Below are 22,594 nucleotides of genomic sequence, written 5' to 3'. Positions count from 1 at the left end.
TGTTTATGTAAGTATATTACAGTACGGAGTTTTTCTACTCTTAAGCAATAAATTTAATATGATTACTCTGATTTAGGCACAGAGGGACACGGTTTTATTGCATATCTGAAAGACATGGGCAGGATTTAAATTTGGGAGCGTAGGGCCGAGTCGCCACGGTCTACCACGACTAGTTTGCTTCCCAGTAATATTGTAATAATCTTGTAATAATATTGTAATATAACATGGTTTATAGTTTAGAAAAAAAGTGAAGACGCTTTATTACAATAAAACATAGATACTGTAGAAAATAGTTTTCCATTTAAAGGTTTACGGGTTTTTCAATTAGTCTCACCACTAAGGGATGGAAGTGAATGGAGGACTGACAATATTTACAGCATGTAGATTTGTAGCAGTAGGGGAGTTGACAAGGGCACACCTGGCCCATCTCAGTCACTAGATGCAGTAAGGACACCTGATCTCCATTGCAACAGACTATAGTAAGAATACAGTTCCATAAAATATGTTATAATAAGTTTAGTACAACAGTTAAAGATACTACTTTATTTCAGTTTTAACGCTTTAAAAGTTGTTGTAATAGAAGCACCATCACAGACCATAATAACTTTTAATGATTTAATTAAATAAAAAACTAAGATACTCCAAGTTTAATCATATTATTAACATTAACATCTGCCTAAGATGACAGTGACGTGATTTCAATTATTTTCCATCAAGCTAAGTTACACTTAATCATTAAAACGACATTAACAAAATCCCTTGAAGGTACCACAACAAGAGAAAGTACATAACTGAAAGTATGTCAGTGATTACTGGCAGCAATTCCGTTTACGAGTCTTGATAAAGAGACCAAACCATTTATCGGAGTGTCGTAACAAAACCAATCTGCCTGAACGACTGCCTTGGGAGCGTTTAAGGTTATTGCTGAGAAGTGATTCTCAGATCAAATATTTGGAATTTCTATCAATATTGATTTTTAACAGATTTTAGCGAATTTACCATATAGCTATTACCGTAGGTGTCATGGTAAGACTTAGACCCGGGACCAATTTGCTCTTTCGTTTTGAGGTCCCCAGAGACCAAAATGACCCACCGTTCAAATTCTATATATATACTGTATGTGCGTGTGTGTCCGTTAGCGCTATAACTCGAGCAAAAGTTATCCGATTTTGATAAAATTTAGTACAAACGTGTAAACCTACGTCTATACGAACGAGTTCGCGAACCAGCTTGATCGGACTATGACAACAGGGGTTTATGGAGTAAAATTGGGTTATCCGATTTTTGACCTTAAAAACACAACATTTAAAAAAATTTTCCAAACCAATTTGTAGAGCTTAAAAGAGATAATTTTGTATGTTGAAGCGTTGTTGTATGCCTAACGGTTACAGATATAATTCAAAAAATTGTAAATTCAAAATTCCCATGTTATTCTTATGGAGAATAAATGAACAGTTAATTTGCTTGTATATGTTTAGATTTTTATCAGATTAGGATAGAACATAGGATAGAAGCACACTTTACAAATTTTAATGATATTAATGTATTTTAATGTTGTTTTCTGCTGAAAAACTGTTGTTTAAGGCAACAATAACTGGTATAAAAATCCCAGCCACTGGTGTAAAACAGTCATATTTTTACAAGAATCAGACAACAGACGAGAATTGCATTGTATGTTACTAATTACTAACAAACTGTTTTACAGTTTGTTTTAGTGTATGTTATAAACAGAAACTCGAATAAATAATTGAAGTGTGCCAGGAATTGAAAAAATTTGAAGAAATACATGCATTTCACGTCAAAGTTATTACTCCAATAATGCTCGTAGCTATTTCGGACAGTCATAAATGAAAGCTTTTTATTGTTCTACATTTTCCTTTTGAATGGTAATAATAAATCATGTATGTATGAAGTATTTTATGTAATACTGTTGCTGACAAAGTTATTAAGATGTAGATTAGGAATATGGTCACCATTCAGTTTATTATACTATGTATAAGGCCATTTACAGTCTCATTCATAAATTCACTTCGTCTAACTTTGCAAAGGCAATTTTTACGAATACATTTGAAGTATTATGGACTATTAACCTCAACAATTATTTGTGCAGGGTTTAGAAGTGTTGATCAATTTTGGTTTTGATTAATTTTAAATCTAGTGTAGGCTGATATGAGAAAAACTTCGAATAAAGATGTTCGAATAACATTTTTACATACATTATTTATTTTCATCTCCCTTATCCATAATGTTCTACTACTGCAGAAACCTGCAATAAACCTAAACCTAAACAAAAAAAAATTAAATTCGAATTTTTCACAGCTTTTTGTTCAAATTAGATGTTGTCATTAATGCAAAAAATTAATAGCGCTGCACCCTGTTGGTAAACCTTATAACTTTTTAATGCTATTTTACAATTTTAATACCATAGAACCAACTTGTAAAGTTGAAACAGCTGACAAAATTATTTTATTCCTTTTAAATATGAATACTTGGGAAACTCTAGAGCCACTGGGGAGGAGCCTGGAAGGACTTTGATATATCACCACACCAAATTTCAGCCCGATCAGACCAGTATTTTCGCGTTTACTTGTCACAAACATCCATTCATGCATACAAACTTTCTCACTTATAATAAAGTAGGATTATCAAAATATTAAAACTTTTCATATTACGATACTGTACTACAAAATAAAACTAACTGTTGAAATGTTAATTAGTTACCTATGGTTATTTTGCTTACTATAAAAATTTTACAATTTTTAATTTTCATGCGTATAAGAACAACGTTGTCTCAACATTTTGTTACTCTGCTGCTACTGCAAGATTGATGACATTAACAACACTTAAGTCTATCTCAGCAGGAGTGAATACAACTTGATGTAAGCTAGCAGCCTCGTAGCAGGTGTTGTCGGGGACTGTCTGTCACCAATGCATTCCCATAACTTCTCATATATGTATATAAGATGGAGGCTGGGCTCATCACAGAGGAAATCTATATATATACTGTAATACGCTAAGCCGATTTTTGTGAAAAGAACTCCTCCCTCATTTTTGGACCGATTTTGATGATTAAAGAGTCAAAAATGGCCCTGATCTGTAGTTTCGCAAAGTGTTTATTTTCATTTATTGAAATCTTTATTAGTTTGGGCAGGATCTTCCACCAAAGCTGGGTTTTCTCCCATAAGATTAACAAGGGGGATTCTAAATATTTAAATGGAAACTTTGTCTCCACTTTGAGAGAACGGCTGGGCGTAGAAACTTGGTATCTGTGTCCAAAGAAAGGTCTCGGTCTGTAGATTCTACCAAATGTAGATTCTTTATACTATATTCATCAAAATAAGATAAACCAGTTAACATATGAACAATAACTCCTATTACGGACGGTATAAGAAATATGTTATTCATGATCAACCATATTTTGTAACTAACGCAATAGTCATTATTGTTTCTACACCTATTTATATCTCATTAAACAATGCTAAATGCTCTCATTTTTTTTATAATTGCACTCTTTTTGACGCAGTTAGAAGAATTGTCGTAAGCCTTTAAAGCAACCGTCGATTTTGACGGGGTTCACCTAGTAATCTTTTGTTTCTCTATCATTTATGATAACGCTGTAATAGCTGCCTTTAATCATTGTCGGTTGTTTAATGTGTATTGTGAATAGTTAAAGATTTAATTATTACTTATATAATTTTGGTAGCTTACTGACCAATTCTTACATTGAACTAAACACGTTTAGGTGATTGTTTATTTTTATGGAAACAAGCTAAAAATAGAGTCCGTGTGATTTAAAATGTCTTCAAAATACAATGTACTTATAATATTTAACAATATTGTAATACTAGTTTACGCAACGATTGCGAAAAGATAGTGTTAACGATACTAGTAAGAAATTTAAGGTACGAGCCTTGGCAAGTGCCTTAAGAACTTCAACGAGTGTCGTTAACACTATTTAGGCTAATTGCGTACACTACTGTACCTACGACAGTGTTTTTATTACTAAAAATCACTACCGTACTCATAACTTCTAAGACAGGTTATGTTTTTGTTTATAACCTCTCATTGCCACTGCCAGTGATGCAACGAAACATTGTACAAACACTAGTTGCACCACTCAACAATTAAATTGGCCTGAACAGCTGAATAGTTCGAATTTTTACAATTTTACTACCTCTCTCGATCCTCGAACCTCATTGGTCAATCACCCGTGATTTATGAGTACAGCTATGCTGTTATGAAAGTAAACTGTAATGCTGTTATGTGAAACTCTTCAATTCTAAGAACTGAGCTGAAACGGCTACTTTAGAAAACGGTCGTAGGTAATAGTATATTACGTTACTAGTCCTGAAAATAAGTGTTTACCGGACGAGTGTGGTCGTTCCCGTGCGAGACAAAGTCGAGTACGGGATTACCATACGAGTCCGGTACACACATTTTGGACGAGTTACGTACGATAGTTTACGCCATACTACTTAATCCGTACAAATCCTGATATATTTCCACCAACTAAAGGACTAATAAACACTAGTCATAACCTCTGAGAGAGGTTATGTTTTTGTTTATAACCACTAATTGCCACGAAAATACAGTATAATCAGCTGATTGGTGTCCGGTAAAACTCATTGCAGAACAGTATTACGCAATGAAACCCCATTTGAATAAGCTGGCGGCAAACAGCTGTTTTCTGGACTAAATCCTTGCGTGGGAAGTTCGTCAAAATAATGTAGTGTGGCGTAAAAAGTATTTTGATATAGCAAGGAGCAAAAGCTTGCACAAATCCACCAGAGTATTGTTGGATTAAAATACATGAAAATATGACAGAAGAAGTACTGATATATTATGTATATGCTGGGGCCCATTTCATAATAAACTACAAGTTACAAGTTACAACTTGTACCTTGTTATTTCCATTAGATTTGCATTGGGCAATCAGCTGATTTACTAATAATATTAGTTTGTACTTTATTATGAAATGGGCCCCTGGTATATAATAGCTCATTAGTACAAATAGATACAGTTAGTAGCCATTACACATGGGATTGAAATTTTACAACATTACGCAGCTATTAATGTTATTCTATGTTACAAAATCAAATCTTAGATATGACCAGTATTAAACCAAATCTTCTAACAGATGCTTCTTGGTAAACAATCATTGACTGAAAGGACTTGAGAAGCATTTACTCCTACTTTGAACATGCTTACGTAATCCCTTTTCATCTAATTGTACATTTCCTGTTAAATTTTCAATACGTTGAAGTAAAATAAACATTACAAGCTAAGAATTAATAACGATGTTCCAACATGTGAATACATTCAATTTATTCTTCGACATTCTGCGGCAAAACAGCCGTTTAATGCATGCGTTGCAGGTCTATAGTAGCATTTTTACTGCTTAGGGAGTAAAGATCATTTTTAGACCCTAGTGAGTAAAAATCAGCAGTTGTAAACAGTTGTAAATTTCGATTGTGGTAATCGTATGGTATCGATCGAAATTATGTATCGATTGATTTATTAAGTCAGGCGTTAGCCTAATTGTTGTCGATCACTCGACATATCGATGGTATGTAACACAATCGTAACAGAGGAAATGATTGAATCACTTACTAAACGGCTGCTTATTTGCATTGGCAGAATTGAAAACAAGCTGGAAGACGTTATAAGAATAATTGATCTTTACATACAAATTATTTTTCCTACAGTTACCTAACAATGTACATGTCCAATTCGCTCATCAGTGAGACAATGATAACATTGTCTCACTCTAATTACTTTGCCTCACTCCAGACTTGCAACGTGAAGGCACGTTTCTTTACCAATTTATTTGTTTTATGGTAACTGTAGGGAAAATATAATGTGCAACTAGTGAGCAAAGTGAGCAATTGCCTCACTCGAGAGAAATCCTTACTAACGAGCCGTAGGCGAGTGTGGAATGGTGTCTTGAGTGAGGCGATTGCTCACTTCGCTCACTAGTTGCATAAATAACTACTGTTTTCTAGCTTAGTTTGCTAATTAATAATGCAGCATGACAAAAAATATAGTTCACCACACGGGCAAAAGGGTCACTTTAGGCCCTAGTGATGAAATATACTATTTGTTATTTCACAATGCCATTAAGTTATAAATGTCAATACAATAAAGTTTTTTATATAATATGAAATAAGTAATAATATTTGTGAATAATAGTCTCTAAAAATCGATCTTCTTACTACAAATTGTCAAAAACTTAGTGACACTAACATTAGTGACTCCTGTAAGGAGCTGATAGCATTTAAAAGATCAATTAAGTATGATTCACTGTTTAAATCTTGCTAAGCTAAAAACTGTAAGAATTCAAATATTTTTACGGATATAAAGTGATTGTGGAGCTTTTCGGACCCAATAGGGATTCACTCCTGTTTTGATGACGTGTCATATCAATGTCAATTATACGTGATACAAACAGCACTCTACCTGTGACATTGTCTCTACTGACAGATTGCACTGAGTGCACTTAGCCGATTGACACTGTCCTGTCATTGTCATATACACAGAGGTAGAGACACATATTCGTGTGTTTTGATGGTCGTTTGATAAATAACGGTGAGAATTGTCTTGATTAGTTGCAAATATCCTCCAAGCCTATACATTTTCCAACCAAAGAAACCCCATTTGAAATATATAAGTTATCGATGGAGGATTTCTTTATACAATTAAACTTGAAATGTAAGACTATACGATGGATTTCATTCTTAAGTTAATTAATATTTTATTTTATCCATAAACCTTTGAGGTACAAAGCTTTAATATACCGTGTTCTTTCAGAATCATTGAAGAATACGGTTATTAACTAATAACTTTAGAGAAAGAAAAAGAGGCTTTGACAAAAATAAATCTTTTCTTGTCAATATCTGGACAATTAAATATTAAGATTAACCTCGCATCAAATTTATCTATTACAAGGGAATTGTAGTAAGAGAATAATGAATACCTGGTTTAAGAATAAAGAACATTGTTTTCTCATTATATGTTTAACAAATTCAATGAAAGGTTTCAATTTATGATTTGCTTATTTCTATTACTCTAAGTATTCGTCCTATTACTTTTTCATAAAATAAATCATTTAGGACCTCCTTAGGCTTGTTAGCTAGATGAAAACCTTTAATTGAATAACACTTCCCATGTTTTTAAAATTAATAAATATGCATTAATACCTTTAACTGTAATCAAATACCAAAATAACAAGTTGGTTTTTATAACATTGACATATTGGAATGAGTCTATTTTTATTCAACTTTACAATGTTTCAACTTCAAGTAAATATAAATGCAAGTAATTAATGTTTTTCAGTTGAAAATATAAAAAGTTAACTTATTTGGAAACAAATTTTGTAAACCCATTGATGATAGGAATTACATCCTTAACAAGGTTACTTTCATTTATTGAAGTAGTTTTACTTTACAATTACAGTACAACTTTTCTCCTTAGATTTTGTATTTTTTGCCGTAATTTTTTACAGGTTGAATTATTTTACTAATTAAGTCTTCAATTACCCTGCTACTGTCAAAACAATGTGTTGTGGATTGCTAGGTTAAAATGTACAACATAATAAATTAAAATTCCACTAAAACCTGAATAATAAAAGCGAAAATTAGTTGTATTCATCTATAAATGTTAGAATGACTAACCACGAGGACTTTTTAGTAGTGGTATGTCTTATGACACTTGTTTTAATGAGTACTGTACAACCTATTTCCTTTCGGTGTTCAAACCTTCGTATTATGAATAAATCCAAACTCTGAGAGAAATAAACTCAGCTCAGAGACTCATTTGCATTTTCCAACTTGTAATTAAGTTTCTGTCCTCTATGTAATTTACTTGGTCTTGAATATTCATTTCAATCTTTTTTATTCCTATTGAAACTATGATATTTCGTAAATGTTGTTTTCTATCTATTTAAATATATATTTCTACGTATTTCCATAAAATACTCATTTAGCTTAGGCGACTTATGGTGTATGAGTTCACACGATTGTCACTTATTAGTTTTTTTTATATATATATTTATGGTTATTATTTACTGATTAGTGAGGAATGCAATTATTTTCACAGTGACTATTTCATGTGAATATTAAAAAAATGCACAGTTGATCAGCTATTTGATTATGCAGCTATGGCATGGCGGTAGACTCTTAAAATAAGCAAATGAGTTAGAATGTCCTCATAGATTTTAAGTAAAAACTTATGAAATATGAAGGGAAAACTGTTGAGAAATATTACAGAAGGCTCTTCTTTTGTTGTTCTTTTAAAAGCGTCACTAACAAAAGCACCGTTTTAATCGCCCAAAGCAAGTCATTATTGTACAATACCCTCCAGCTTTCCTATGGAATGCTTATGACGATTGTGGTTTTCCAATGGTTCGGTCCCTAGCGCGATGGACTGTTGGACCTAAGCAACTATAATAAGGGTTCATAAAATGAGCCTTGTAAAATTCAACCATACTGTTAATTCTAGTTCCAATTTGTTTAGTTTTTTATCTAGCTCCTTATATTTAAACCTCCCAAACCAGAATGTTTTTGCCTATGTGAGTGGTAAAATCTATTTACAGTAGTAGTGTTAGGGTATTTTGATCAAAACCAGGAGCTTAGAAGATTTAACGTATAGAGGTACATTTGTAATGACAAAGTGAAGAAGGTTACAAGCAGCACTAAAAAGATGCACAACCATCTAGCAATAACTTATGCTTAATCTATGCTGATTGTCTATGTATATAAAAGAGGATGTTGGTTTGTTTTTATGTTTGTACATTTGGCAGTGATAATCTCAGATATCACTGGACCGATGGCCACGAAACTTGGTACATACGTGTAGAATTTTATGGAATAGGTTTATACACCATCAATTTCGTGATCCGCCCAAATGGTTCCACCCCAGTGGCTCTGATGTTTCCCCATGTTAACCTTATGAGTACCTATATTTAAATGGAATTAAAGAATCAACTACTGTTTAAACTTAACAATTTGATTCTGTGATGTTCAATAGCAAGTTAATAGGTTTTGCAACAGGGTTCAGCACTATAAATTGTTTAAATTTATGACAACAGCTAATTTGTACCAAGCAGAGAAAAAACTGTGATACATGGAATGGATGGATTTTTAGTTAATACTAATAGTAAATTAATATAAGTATATCTACATACAGCAGTTCTAGGGAACATGATAATTGTTCTCTTTAGCATTCTGGTTCTCATCCCGTTGTTAAGCACGGGTATGACGGCTAGTAGTATCTAAATTTTGCGAAACGTAACTCATTAGGAATATAGTATACTCATTACTCACGTATATACAATTCAAAAATAAGTTTTGTTAGCCGTAAGTTCTTATACATTGAGTCTTGCCTCCTTAGTTTTACAATTTGAACTAAACAGTAATTTACCTTTTTGTAAATAGATGTGTGTGTTAAAGCGATTCGCACCGTCTTCTCCATGTAAATAAAACAAGACAGTATTCTTCTTCCCAGAATTATTAACTGGACCATATGTTACACTAGCTGTACCCGCGGGCTTTGCCCCGTTTAACTTCACAAGTGAGCTCGTTCGCATGGCTCAATCACGTCCTGGTTGAAGTTCGTTCGCTACGCTCACTCACCTTTAGGTTGGAGCTCGTTCGCTCCGCTCACTTGCCTTCAGGTTAGCTCGTTCGCTACGCTAACTCGCTTCCAGGTTGAAGTTCGTTCGCTACGATCACTCACCTTTTGGTTGCTAATTGGCTGTAGTCATAAATAAAAAAAAAAATAATAGTGCTGCACCCTGTTGGCAATCCTTGTACCTAACTTTAATGATATTGAACATCATACAACAGAACCAACTTGTTTAAATGAAACAGCTGTTAAGAAATTCCTTTTAAATATGAAAAATCATAAGGTTAACATGGGAAACTCCAGAGCCACTGGGGCGGAGCCCGAAAGCCCGATCAGAATAAAAACTACTTAGTTTTTCTATTTAATGCCCAAAGAATCGGTGTACCGAATTTCAGCCTCCTAGGTAAATGGGAAGTGGGAGAATTAGTGATGAGTGAGTGAGTGAGTGAGTCAGTCAGTCAGTCAGTCAGTGAGGGCTTTGCCTTTTATATATTTAGATTCCGTAGTTGGGGCTAGAAATACAAAGCTACTCGTGTGATTAAAATACAAAGGCTATTTTTTCATTGGAAATAGTATAGGACATTGTGTATTTATTATTATATTTTCAAAACACAATCATTTTACAATATTCAATAATTGCAAACAGTGTCTATATTACTACTAGACATTAATAAATCATTCATTTTACCGCTAAAAGTGTAATTTATCCTAAAAGAAAGTACAAGAAAATTACACTTTTTAAGGTACTAGCAAATGTTTACCAAAAAAAGTAAATGCAAAGTAAAGGTGATTTATGTAAATTACACAGTTAGGAATATGATTTATTGTTTATAGTATTTATATTTCAAAGTAGGTCCACCGAATCGTATTTGAATTCAACGTTAAAATTAAATGACTACAGAATAAATCAATGAAAAAAGCATAGTCGCCGATAAACCACTTAAGCCAAATTACGCATTTCTGATTCAATCAAATACAAATCGACCAAAAATGTAATGCAATTTCAAAATAAATCTTTAAATCAGATGAGCAGCAGTTTTATTTTCAAGGTCGTAAATTGTACACACACAGTAAACTCTTGTTTACCTTGATTGGACCGAATGCTCTATTCAAATGTTTTACTTCTGATTGGACAGTAATAGAACCTTTCTGGTTTTGAGTACTGCAGTGTTTTACACTGTTCTAGTTGAATTGCATGATTACTTAAAATGACAAGTATATTCTGATACACCACTAACGTCAACAGATGATTGAGGTTGATTGATTAGTCAGTGGTGTTTACAAGGACAGTGTAGTACTGTTAGTACACACATTTACACCAGATGATAGACAGACCGTTAATGTCAAAAGATGATTGAGGTTGATTGATTAGTCAGTGGTGTGTACAAGGACAGCGTAGCACTGTTAGTACACACATTTACACCAGATGATAGATAGACCTTGGACGGCATTGATGGTTGAAGATTATTGATTAATTTTTGACGATAAGTGCAATTGTTTAAGAGTTTGTTGGTGGAATATGTCTAGCATAGATTTCATACAAATCGTGTTAGTAATAATCAAGACTTTTTAGAGGCATAATATACTAATATAGGCTTTCATCTTGGGTACAGATTTTTACAAAACACCATTTTCGACTAAACATACTTGTTTTTTGTTTCAACATGTTCTTAACGCGTTAAAATATCAAATTTAGAAGTATGTTTGTTTTTAAACTTCTATATGTAGGTATTTAAGAAAACAGTGTACTTTCCATGAATAACAAAACACAAATATCAAAATATCTTTGTTAATGTATTTTCGAATATCATTTATTAATACCGGAACACCATTGCAAATAACTCCAAAACATTACTACCGTAATTAGTTTCTCATTGTAATACTGCAAAACGCAAATTGGAAATTGAACGGTAATAAAAATTACTAAATATTATATTGACAACATACTTGCTTTCATGTCAAAGTAATTACTTCAATAATTCTGTAGTGGTTTCAGACTATTATTAATTAAATCAGACTTTGTGCGTTCTGAGCTAACAATAATAAATTATACATACACGAAGTATTGCATGTAATACTCTGTTCGACAAAGTTATTAAAATGTAGATTAGGGACATGGTCACCGTCCAGTTATGTATAAGGTCATCTAAAACCGCACTCATAAATTCACTTCGTGTACCTTTGTGAGGTCACGTTTGGACAGATTTATATTACATATTGTGGAACATTTAACCAGAAACCTAATTTCGAAATACAAATGGCTCCACGATTCCTTGAGGAAAACATTTTTAAATTGACTTCTGGTTATATAACCTAACATTTTAAGCAGCAAGTAAACTAATAAACAACAACTTCATAAAGTGATATAAATTATTCAGTAGTAAGTTTCATAGTATTTTCACTATTTAATTAATCTATCTAAGATATATTTGTAAGAAGAGATTTAAACAATCCCTACTCGCATTGGAACAAAGGCTAAAATATTCTCCATGCAGTTCTGTACTATTTTTATATTGTTTAACCATGCATACATGCATACAACCAAGTATAATAACAAATCAATATTAAAGACTGCAAGAGTATCAAAAATTTTAAATACAAAAATGTAAACGTCTAAATGCTTTGAATTGAAATCCCCCATTGTTTATTGAACCACACCTGAACTTGTGTTTCTCACCCCTTCTAAGGACTGTAATAGATAGCCCAGTTAATAAAACGGCCCTGCTTTGAGGGAGCTATTATTCTTCAAGAAAGAAGAATAACGTCTTGTTTTATTTAAATGCTGAATACGGAAGGGATGCTACTTCTACTTCTTTTTACAGAAGCGTAAATTTCTCTTGACAATACATTGTAAAACATTAAATGTAGGATACGAAAGAACTATTTGTAGAAAATCCTTCTCGTGGGCATTTTTTCAGGCAACATTGTTAATCAATTATTATATATAGAGGCTGGTTACAAAAAAAAACTTTAAAAGCTGATCTTGTTTTTCAGTGTTTTCTACAAATGTTTTCCCCTCATAGCTGCATTAGGTTGTCCATAATAACGATTATTATTTAAAAAAAACATCATTTCTTTTTTTTCTACTTGGTGGTGTTTTATGACTTTCCTATGTTTCCATAGTTTGCAAATCGGCTCTTTCAATGATATTACTCAGGAAATGCAGCACAGTGTTAATTCAGCTTTATTTTTTGTATATCAAATTGTCCAGGCTTTTTCGCTCTTTTCCATTGCTACGCGAACCCAAATCTTTTTCGAAAATATAAGGTCAGTTTGCAAATCTACACACCTATTCAAACATTTTGGTATGTATTATGTGGGGTTGAATCTTAAAACAAAAAGCCTTATCGTTCACAAAGTTTCATGTAGCGTATTAATAATATAGATAGATAGATGTTCCAGTTTTTTAGCATTTTGAAATGTCTTAAGTGGAAATCTATTTCTATTGAAAATCTCTTGGGAATTTGACTTCAATATATTATTGTACCAGACACAAGAGAAAGGGCAGGCATTATGTAAGTTACTGCCACAGAACCTAAAGTAAAGAAAGTAAGTAAAGAAAAAAGAGATGGCAAGACTTAAGAAAATTGCATTATGCTTAGTGGTCCATGATCACAAATTGAATTAAATGGCTTATATTGCCTGTCCGTCAGTGACGACAGTATCCTGTATTGTTGTGCAATGTTCATATTGATTTATTACTGGTCTGGACCCTGGACCTATGGATGGTGTTATCTACACTATACAGTGATATTTTAGACACAAATTACTCATATGACACCTAAATCTGTTTTAACATTTCATACGTTTAACATGTATCGCCAAAGTTCAAGTTTCAAAGAGTGGAACTTAGGTAGGGAAACAACAAATCCGGGGGTCCCCCCCAGAAAGTTTTGCAGTTTTGAAACAAAAAAAGAGGGGTTTAAGCTTATTTTAATTGACAAAAGCCCTTCAAGTAAAAAATAAATATGAGTAAAATTTATTTAAATTTTATTTACAATTAACGAAACTTAGAAATTATTGACATCAGAAAGAATCACAATAATTTTATGTTGGTAAGTTAGTTATCTAAGAAACGTGATCAATAGTTCCATATGATGTACTAATATTATCATTGTCAGTGATATTATGTTTGTTGTACAACATTTAGCAATGAATACGGTTTTTCATAGCCTATAGTTTATAACAGTTTATTTTGGGTTTTAAATAAAATACAAGTATTTAAGAACTTAAAAGCAAATCAAATTTTATCACCAATAAAATAATTTGACACAAAAGTACAAAAGGTTCTATTTAACTATACTAAATTGGTAGTCTGCAATGTTCAAAATAAATTACGTAAAATGTATAGGTACACATGTATAATTTTAATGCTTAAATAATTCATAAAAGTAAATGACAAAGCAATGCTTCTAAAAATTCTGAATTTTTGTATATATATATAAACTAGAAGTAAGTGGTTTATCGTACAGCACCAAACAGAAAAGTAAATGAATAACAAAACTACTAACTTATGTAAACTCAAAATGTGCTATGTAAGACAATAAAACAATAATAATTTTTGTTTCAAATTACTGTACAAGAATACTGTATACCGATTTTTGTCTGCTGTGCTTTTTTAGAATTTGACAGGAGAAAATATTTGTATATTGGCTAGTACAGCATATTTTTTTCTCTAGCCCAGGATCCAGGGGGGGCAAATGCCCCCCCTGCCCCCCCCCCCAAATGACGCCCCTGTTAGGGAAACAACAAAGTGATATTTGTCTATATATTATTATTTGTATCCACTACTTTATGAATATTAGGTGCGATATGACAAGAGAAAGCACATCACTGAAAGTGTATCAGTGATTACTGGCAGCGATTCCGTTTACGAGTCTTGATAAAGAGACCAAACCATTTATCGGAGTGTCGTAACAAAACCAATCTGCCTGAACGACTGCCTTGGGAGCGTTTAAGGTTATTGCTGAGAAGTGATTTTCAGATCAAATATTTGGAATTTCAATCAACATTCTATCATTTTGAAGTTAATCAATTATTTAATATTGATTTCAATGTTTATTGAAATAATATCAATTGAAAAAGGAATTTTTACAAAAATAGAAATACAAATTTACATCTTACCTCCTAATATGTATTTAAAACTATACATTTTGTTGAATTATACACGAACTAGATTACCCCGTCGTGGTTTTGCTTACGAATATTTAAGATAAACATATGTGACCACTTGTTAACTACACTCTGACACCACCTACAAAATATTTTTGGCCAGAAAACCATTCTCGTTGATTTCGTTTCAAAAACGTTTAAATGCTTAAACCTAATTATCCAGTAGTACTGTCAGATGCACGGTCGCCTCTTCAAAGTAAGGTGTTAAAGCAGTTCCTATATTTGAGTTTATGTATCGTAAAGTAACATTAAGTTGCATAAAATCCTTGCACGATGTTTTACTGTAGTTCTTATAACCCTTAAAGGCCCTAAACAGGCAGGTCTACAGTGTCTATCATTTCTTGTCAAGCATTTCTAATCTTCTCTTTTGAGCACCCATCTATACTTAACTGGGATTGTATAGCAACATACTCATCTGAAAATTCATGATTGCGCCATTTTTATTAGCCTAGGGATGGGGACTCCTGATCTTCTCTCTTGAGCACCCATTGTAAATAGCCATAAAGTAATGAAAGAAGAAGGCAGATGCCATACCTTAAGAAGGTATTTGATGAAACTCGATAGCAAATAATCGTTCCTTTGACATTGACATTCTGAAAACATTACATAATATAATGTTATTTAGTTGTTGAGAAACAAATCTTAAAAACATCAACAAATAGTGTACATATATAACACACCAATTATCAAACCACAAAATAATGCAAATATTTTCGTTTCAATCAAATAAATACAACCAGCTGTTCCTTTAAGTAATATTATAAAACTAGGGAATCCGTGCCGCATAGTATGAAACATTTCGCTGAAGAAAACTGTGTGCTTAAATAAATAAGAGTAACTGTAATAACATTGTTTGTTTAGAGTCATTATAAAATTTATCTAGTAAAATAAATCTGGCCACTGGGTCAGAGCCATGGTGGGATTTCTTGAAAACGCTTCTTGTTGCACACCTAGAGCTTAAATAGTAAGTCTGCTAATTGCTGAGTTATTATAGTTAGTGGTTATTGAGATACAGTGATCAGTGAGTCAGTGAGTGATATTTGACTTTGATAAGTATAGAAGATAATAGAAAATAAATTAAATTTATTAACATTTTACAAATCTCTCCAAGTCCCACAGTATAGGTTATGAACTAAATAACTTTTATGACGTATGGATAGCATGGTCTAACAAACCTATTTTTCTAAGAGAGGCCAGTTAAAATGTTTCATATTTTTTAACGAGACTCCAGTAATTTACATGATGACGGCTGTAATCCACAGTGATGATGACTGCAATCTCTATGTAAATGGACCTTATAATATTGTCAACTGCTTCTACGGTAGCACACAATGACCATCGACTGGAACTGCTGGTGCTGGCATCATTATTATACAAAATGCTTTAATTACATTTTTTCATAAAAAAAAATACAGGGCTACTTTATTTATATTTGGACTAGTTTGTTTTAGTAGTTTATATAACATACCATCCTACTAATTCAATATAAATTGATTGATTGATCAATAACTTGTATATTGGGCCATTTCAAAACTAAACTCATTCGCAGCAAATGTGTATTCCTGACTGATATACATGTCTTTCAATTGAACGCAGATCGATTGATACTTACTTCATTGATACATCACGACAGTCCTTTAACAAACAGTGGCGGATCCAGAGGGGGGTGAAGGGGGCGACCCCCCCCCCTCGGATATACATATATTTATTTTTTTACTGCATGTAATACAGTACGTAAAATAATTTGTCACACTAACTTTGGACAAAGAAATGCTTTAAAACTGCCATTTTGGAAACTTAGTTCACACAAAGTACCCCTGAACCCCCCAGGCCCCCCGGTTCGCCCCCCCCCCCTTGTGACTGTTCTAGATCCGCCTCTGTTAACAAACTACATGTAACTTGGAAGGAAACATCTTACTAAATCAAAGTATCATAATATACATCTGACTTCTAGCAATATGGTGATAACAATACTTGTACAATATTTTAATAAGAAAACATTCACAATCCAATCGATTTTATAGTCCATAATCTTTCATTATGTCAAAGCTATTTAATTTATTGTCTATAAATATGATTTTTGAGGATACCTTACATCTAAAACTACGAGGCATGTTTTTTAAGTAAGTACCGTTATTAAATTTCTCCGTTGCAGTGCTGCGATTGGCATTTTGGACATTTTCGCTGTATATGTGCATCTATTGGCAAGCCCTAGCCAGAAATTCGACGAAAATCGGCCGTGTTTACATCCGGTATCGAGCATTCAAAATGGTGCCGCCAATTGAGACTGCCGCCGACTGTGAAGTGCGCGCTGTAATTAGAGTTTTAAGTGCTAAGGGTGTGAAAGCCATTGAAATTTATCGACAGATTAGTGAAGTGTATGGCGAGAACATGTATGAGTGACGGAATGGTACAAAAGTGGGTAAGGGCATCTAAAGACGGCCCCACCAACGTTCATGATGAGCAACGCACTGGGTACTGGGGACAGTGACGCTGCCCAGTGCGTTGCTCATGATGGACGTTGGTGGGGCCGTCTTTAGATGCCCTTACCCACTTGCGTACCATTCCGTCACTCATACATGTTCTCGCCATACACTTCACTAATCTGTCGATAAATTTCAATGGCTTTCACACCCTTAGCACTTAAAACTCTAATTACAGCGCGCACTTCACAGTCGGCGGCAGTCTCAATTGGCGGCACCATTTTGAATGCTCGATACCGGATGTAAACACGGCCGATTTTCGTCGAATTTCTGGCTAGGGCTTGCCAATAGATGCACATATACAGCGAAAATGTCCAAAATGCCAATCGCAGCACTGCAACGGAGAAATTTAATAACGGTACTTACTTAAAAAACATGCCTCGTAATATTTTAGTATGGCATTTAATATAGAATATGATTAATGTTGAGGCGCGTGATGGGATGACAATATTATGGAATGATAAAAATGACACATTTATGTATTTTAAATAAGGACTGTTTATTAACACTTGAAATGAATTTTATAGGAGTGGACTGTATGATATCATTTTGGTATGATGAACTAAAATAAATACAATCAATCTCTCCAACTTCCTCCTCCCTTTAAGTGTACTATTAACTATTTGACTATTGCTATAATTTAAAATGATTACCGGTACAGAGTATTTTTTTTACAAACAGTATGATTAAAATATGTTCACAACAATTGAATAAAATGAGATGATGAACTGATAAGACATATCCCTATGAATGAATGATGATTGATAATAATATTCTGATACGCCTAACATGCTAAATACTAATATGGTTTTTGTAATGTAATAAACAAAATAAAGTATAAAGATTTGGATTTACACATCGACCAAAACTAAATAAATAATGAAACTCTGACCGGATTTAGGATTGTTTTATTCTTTGTACTGTCCAAAATAGAACATGATTGATATAGGATTGTGATGGTGTTTACTGAGTTCTGAGAAATGTTATAGTCCAAGCTTAGAGAAGAAAACACAAAGGTCTAAAAATATAAAATTTAAAAAATTTTAAACTCTGACGGGGTTTAGGATAGTGCCTTCTTTTTTCAAAATTAGAACAGAATGGATAGGACAGTGGTGGCGTTTTTTGACTTCCAAGAAATATAAATTTACCTGCTTCTTTAGTAATCCAAATTGTTGCAATGACGCAACTATATGCGTCGTCGTCTACTGTACGCGATTCACTTACATGTGATACGGACGAAATTAAATTCGGCAATGACAAAATATAGGATTTAATTTAACACCAAAATGAGCTGGTGTTGTTTACGAATCCCAAAAAAACTAAACTTGTTTATCTATAAGTATATAATTTATTTTTGTAAAAAATACAACCGACTTCAAAACGCTCTAAAAAGAATGAAATAATTTTAATAAAGTAAACTTTTGTATTAGGCAAGCTCACGTATTTTAAGTCGGCGCGGCTCTATGATGATTTTTTATACAAAATTGAAAGAGGGTGTCCATATTGCAGGTGACTATCTATCTATAACTAAAGGTGTTAATCTGCATTTCTTGTTCATAGTTATGCGTTAAGTGTTATTTTATTACCGTAATCAGAGATCGGCATTATAGTGGTATTAACGAGTATCTTTAAAAAGATTATAACGCATTTAAATGTTTCTAACTTGGAAAAGTAACGTTTTAATACTAAACTAGCTTCTTTTCCCTATCATAATATCAAACTAAATTATTTTCCTATTCATATAGAACATTTGTGTGTGTTATTTTCATAATGCATCTATTCTGAAGTAAACATAAAATACAAGAAAATATTTCCTTTAATATATAAACAAAACAGTTCAGTATGTTTTTTATATATTTATGTTATCCAGCTACAATTTATTGATTTTCAAAATACACACACAATATTTAATTTCAATCATATTTGCAGTTTGAGCCGCGCCGACTTGAAAAACGTGAGCTTGCCTAATTCAAAAGTTTACTTTATTAAAATTATTTCATTCTTTTTAGAGCGTTTTGAAGTCGGTTGTATTTTTTACAAAAATAAATTATTCGTGATTTTTAGTGACTGTATATTTTTTTATATATTAATTACTTGAGGTTATTTGATAAGCAAAACTGTTTGAAACAATCAAAAGTTCCACAGAACAATCATTATTTTAAAACTGCTTTGAGTCACCTGTTCAGGTTACATAATCAATGGGTATAAAATTAAAAATCTTTAGATATTCCTTAAAAAAGAAAGAGTTGTCCATTACATTACATTAGGCCTAATGAAAAACTAATTGTCTTTTCTAGATACATTAAAATGTCAGACATCATCGTTTCCTGCAATCGGTGTACTTCTACATTATAAAAAGAACTACAGTAACGTCTCAAGCCTTTTGAAACAATATGAAAGTTATTCCTCAGCCACCAGCACTAAAAAATCTCTCAAAAGTGGAAAATTGGTCGTTAACACGTATAGTACCTTTGTAAAATATTATATGAAAGATTGGTTCAGCTAAAAGTGGTGTAAGTCATGTAGGGGGTTTTGTTTGCTCAAGATATAGCCTAGTCGAAATTGCAAATCATCTTCCTCTAGGACTTTCCGAAGCAGGCATAATAGTATTTATATGTTATAGTAACTGGGTAGAGAATATTAATAAACATTCCACATCTGCAAATGAAATATTATATGAAAGATTGGTTCAGCTAAAAGTGGTGTAAGTCATGTAGGGGGTTTTGTTTGCTCAAGATATAGCCATAGATAAAACATACTCCCTTAGTAGATTTCCCATCCTTATGGAACAGCTGAAGCCAATTTTATTGTTAGTTCTGTACGGTTTTCTGCAGAGGTCGTGTTTTGTTTACAATTTGTTTCCCGATATTACAGCCATTTAAAACCTCGTTTAACCAAATTATACGATCTAATCATAAACAATAACTTGTCCCCTAGTTATATAACCAAACAGTAAAGCACAAATCAAGAAATTAACCCTAAAATAATAGAAACAAAGTTTCGTCGACACTAGCGCCTTTGTGTCACGTACATGAACTAGACACGAAAAACGTGCTTCAAAATTTACAATGGGATGAGAAGTCTTCTTGTGTTGGTTAGTCTATGATATAGCCTAGTCGAAATTGCAAATCATCTTCCTCTAGGACTTTCCGAAACAGGCATAATAGTATTGATATGATATAGTAACTCGGTAGAGAATATCAATAAACATTCAACATCTGCAAATGCATGTTTAGTAATTAAAATATTTAACACTTTTAAGACAATTGATGATTATGCACTGTCACACTTCTTAGGTCGTGTAAGGAATAATTGCATTTAATTTATATTTAGACCTGTTTTACGAATGCTTTGGTGTTCACAATACACCTTTATTTGTCAATATCATACAGCTATTCACTGAAACATGCTTTTGTAAGTCAGAATATTCAATACTAAAAACAGAATTACTATATACACAAATCAGGTCAAACGTTAAAATACATTTTTTATAGTAACCAAAACAAAATGCATTTTTCTCAATGTAATTCATTTAGGCTCCATGGCAAGAAATAGTTTATTGATCAATATGAAGCAACTGTTTCATGAAGAATTGTCTGTAGCTTCATTTAAATGGTTTCAACTAACAGCTGTAGGAATGTTATTATTATTTATTGCCTTCTCTGCACAAATGTAAACAAAATAAATGTTGAATATTTAAGGTTTTCAGAATTTTTCACCGAAACAAATATTATACTTAAACATAATATATAAGGTACCAAATAGAAACTCTCCTGGTTATTTTGGTGGTGGAACCACACTGATCGGTAAAAGAATCACAGAGAAATTGGTGAACATACATAGAAAAAAAAACATCGCCACAAACAAATTGAGAACCTCCTCCTTTTGTTGGTAGTGGGGAAGTCGGTCAAAAAGAGGATGTTTGTATATTTGGCAGTGATAAACTCAGACACCGCTGAACCGATTGCCACGAAACTTGGTACATACGTGTAGAATTTCATGGAATAGGTTTATACACCATCAATTTCGTGGTCCGTCCAATCGGCTCCGCCCCAGTGGCTCTGGAGTTTCCCATGTTAACCTTATGAGAAATGGAATTAATGAATTTTACAGCTGTTTCAATTAAACAAGTTGGTTCTGTTCTATGATGTTCAATAGCATTAAAGTTACAAGGATTACCAACAGGGTGCAGCACTATTATTTCTTTTACATATGACAACAGCTAATTTGCAACCAAAAGGTGAGTTAGCATAGCGAACGAGCTAACCTAAAGGTGAGTGAGCGTAGCGAACGAACTTCAACCAGGACGAGATTGAGCCGAATAGAAAGACCAAAAATATTGTCTACCCACTAGCATTAATATAAGAGCAATAATAAAGAATCGGTTATTCTTTGTACTATATGTGTTTCATTAGATGCCATACGTATTTTAATTTGGTTATAAGCACTTCATATACGATAAGACAATTAAGCGTTACGGTACTTAAATTATAAATAGTCAAAGGCAAGACAACGTCTGCCGGGTTCAGCTAGTTTTATTTATAAAACAATTAAAACACACATGAAACCCATAGAAATAACTTGTGAAAACAAAACAGTCATTAAGCAATAAGTAAAAAATAGTCTCTCAGCAAACGTTCTTTTAAATATATTGGAGCTTTAACCAATGAATTACTGGTCATATAACAACAACTAGTTTCGACTTTCAAGAAGTCATCCTCTTAGACGACCAGTGTCAAAATCACTCAAAAGCTGCTTGTAAATAATCTCTGGAAAAAGTTGACTCTGTGGCTATTTTACACGCCTACTCGCCAGCTTATGGGCGGAACCCGTAGGAGGATGTCGGAGGATTTGGTTCAAGCCAGCCCAGCTACTGGGCGAGTGGAAAAAGCATCGTGTGAACGACTACAAGCGCACTTGCCGGCTTCTTACGCTGGCGAGCAGCTTTTATGCAAACTCGCCCCGTGTGAACGACGCTAAATGCGGCCGTGTGCTAACGCGTTCTAGATCCAATAGTTGATAGTCAATGGTTCTAGCAAAGTCTTTTTTACAAGAAAAGAAGAGGCTACATTGAATAAGGATTAACTGATTTTTTTACATAAGCCAAAGAAAGCTTGTTTTGAGTATGTGTGTTTTTTATCGAGGCACTAACGCTAACTAGTTCATCATAGGGTTCAGTTATTTTTTTATAAATAATAATATTAGAATTTGATGAACTTAAGGTGTACTGTTAAGTTACATGGTAAAAGATTCGCATTTCAGTAAAATGAACAATGTTTTTTTTTTTCTCTTGTCCTGTCCGTTTGCGTCGCAGTCTC

Source organism: Macrosteles quadrilineatus, unplaced genomic scaffold (genome assembly GCF_028750875.1).
Source record: "Macrosteles quadrilineatus isolate MER2022 unplaced genomic scaffold, UCM_ALF_1.0 Scaffold_3__2_contigs__length_128488019, whole genome shotgun sequence".
Classification (NCBI taxonomy): Eukaryota; Metazoa; Arthropoda; class Insecta; order Hemiptera; family Cicadellidae; genus Macrosteles; species Macrosteles quadrilineatus.
Note: the sequence above shows the minus strand (reverse complement) of the source record.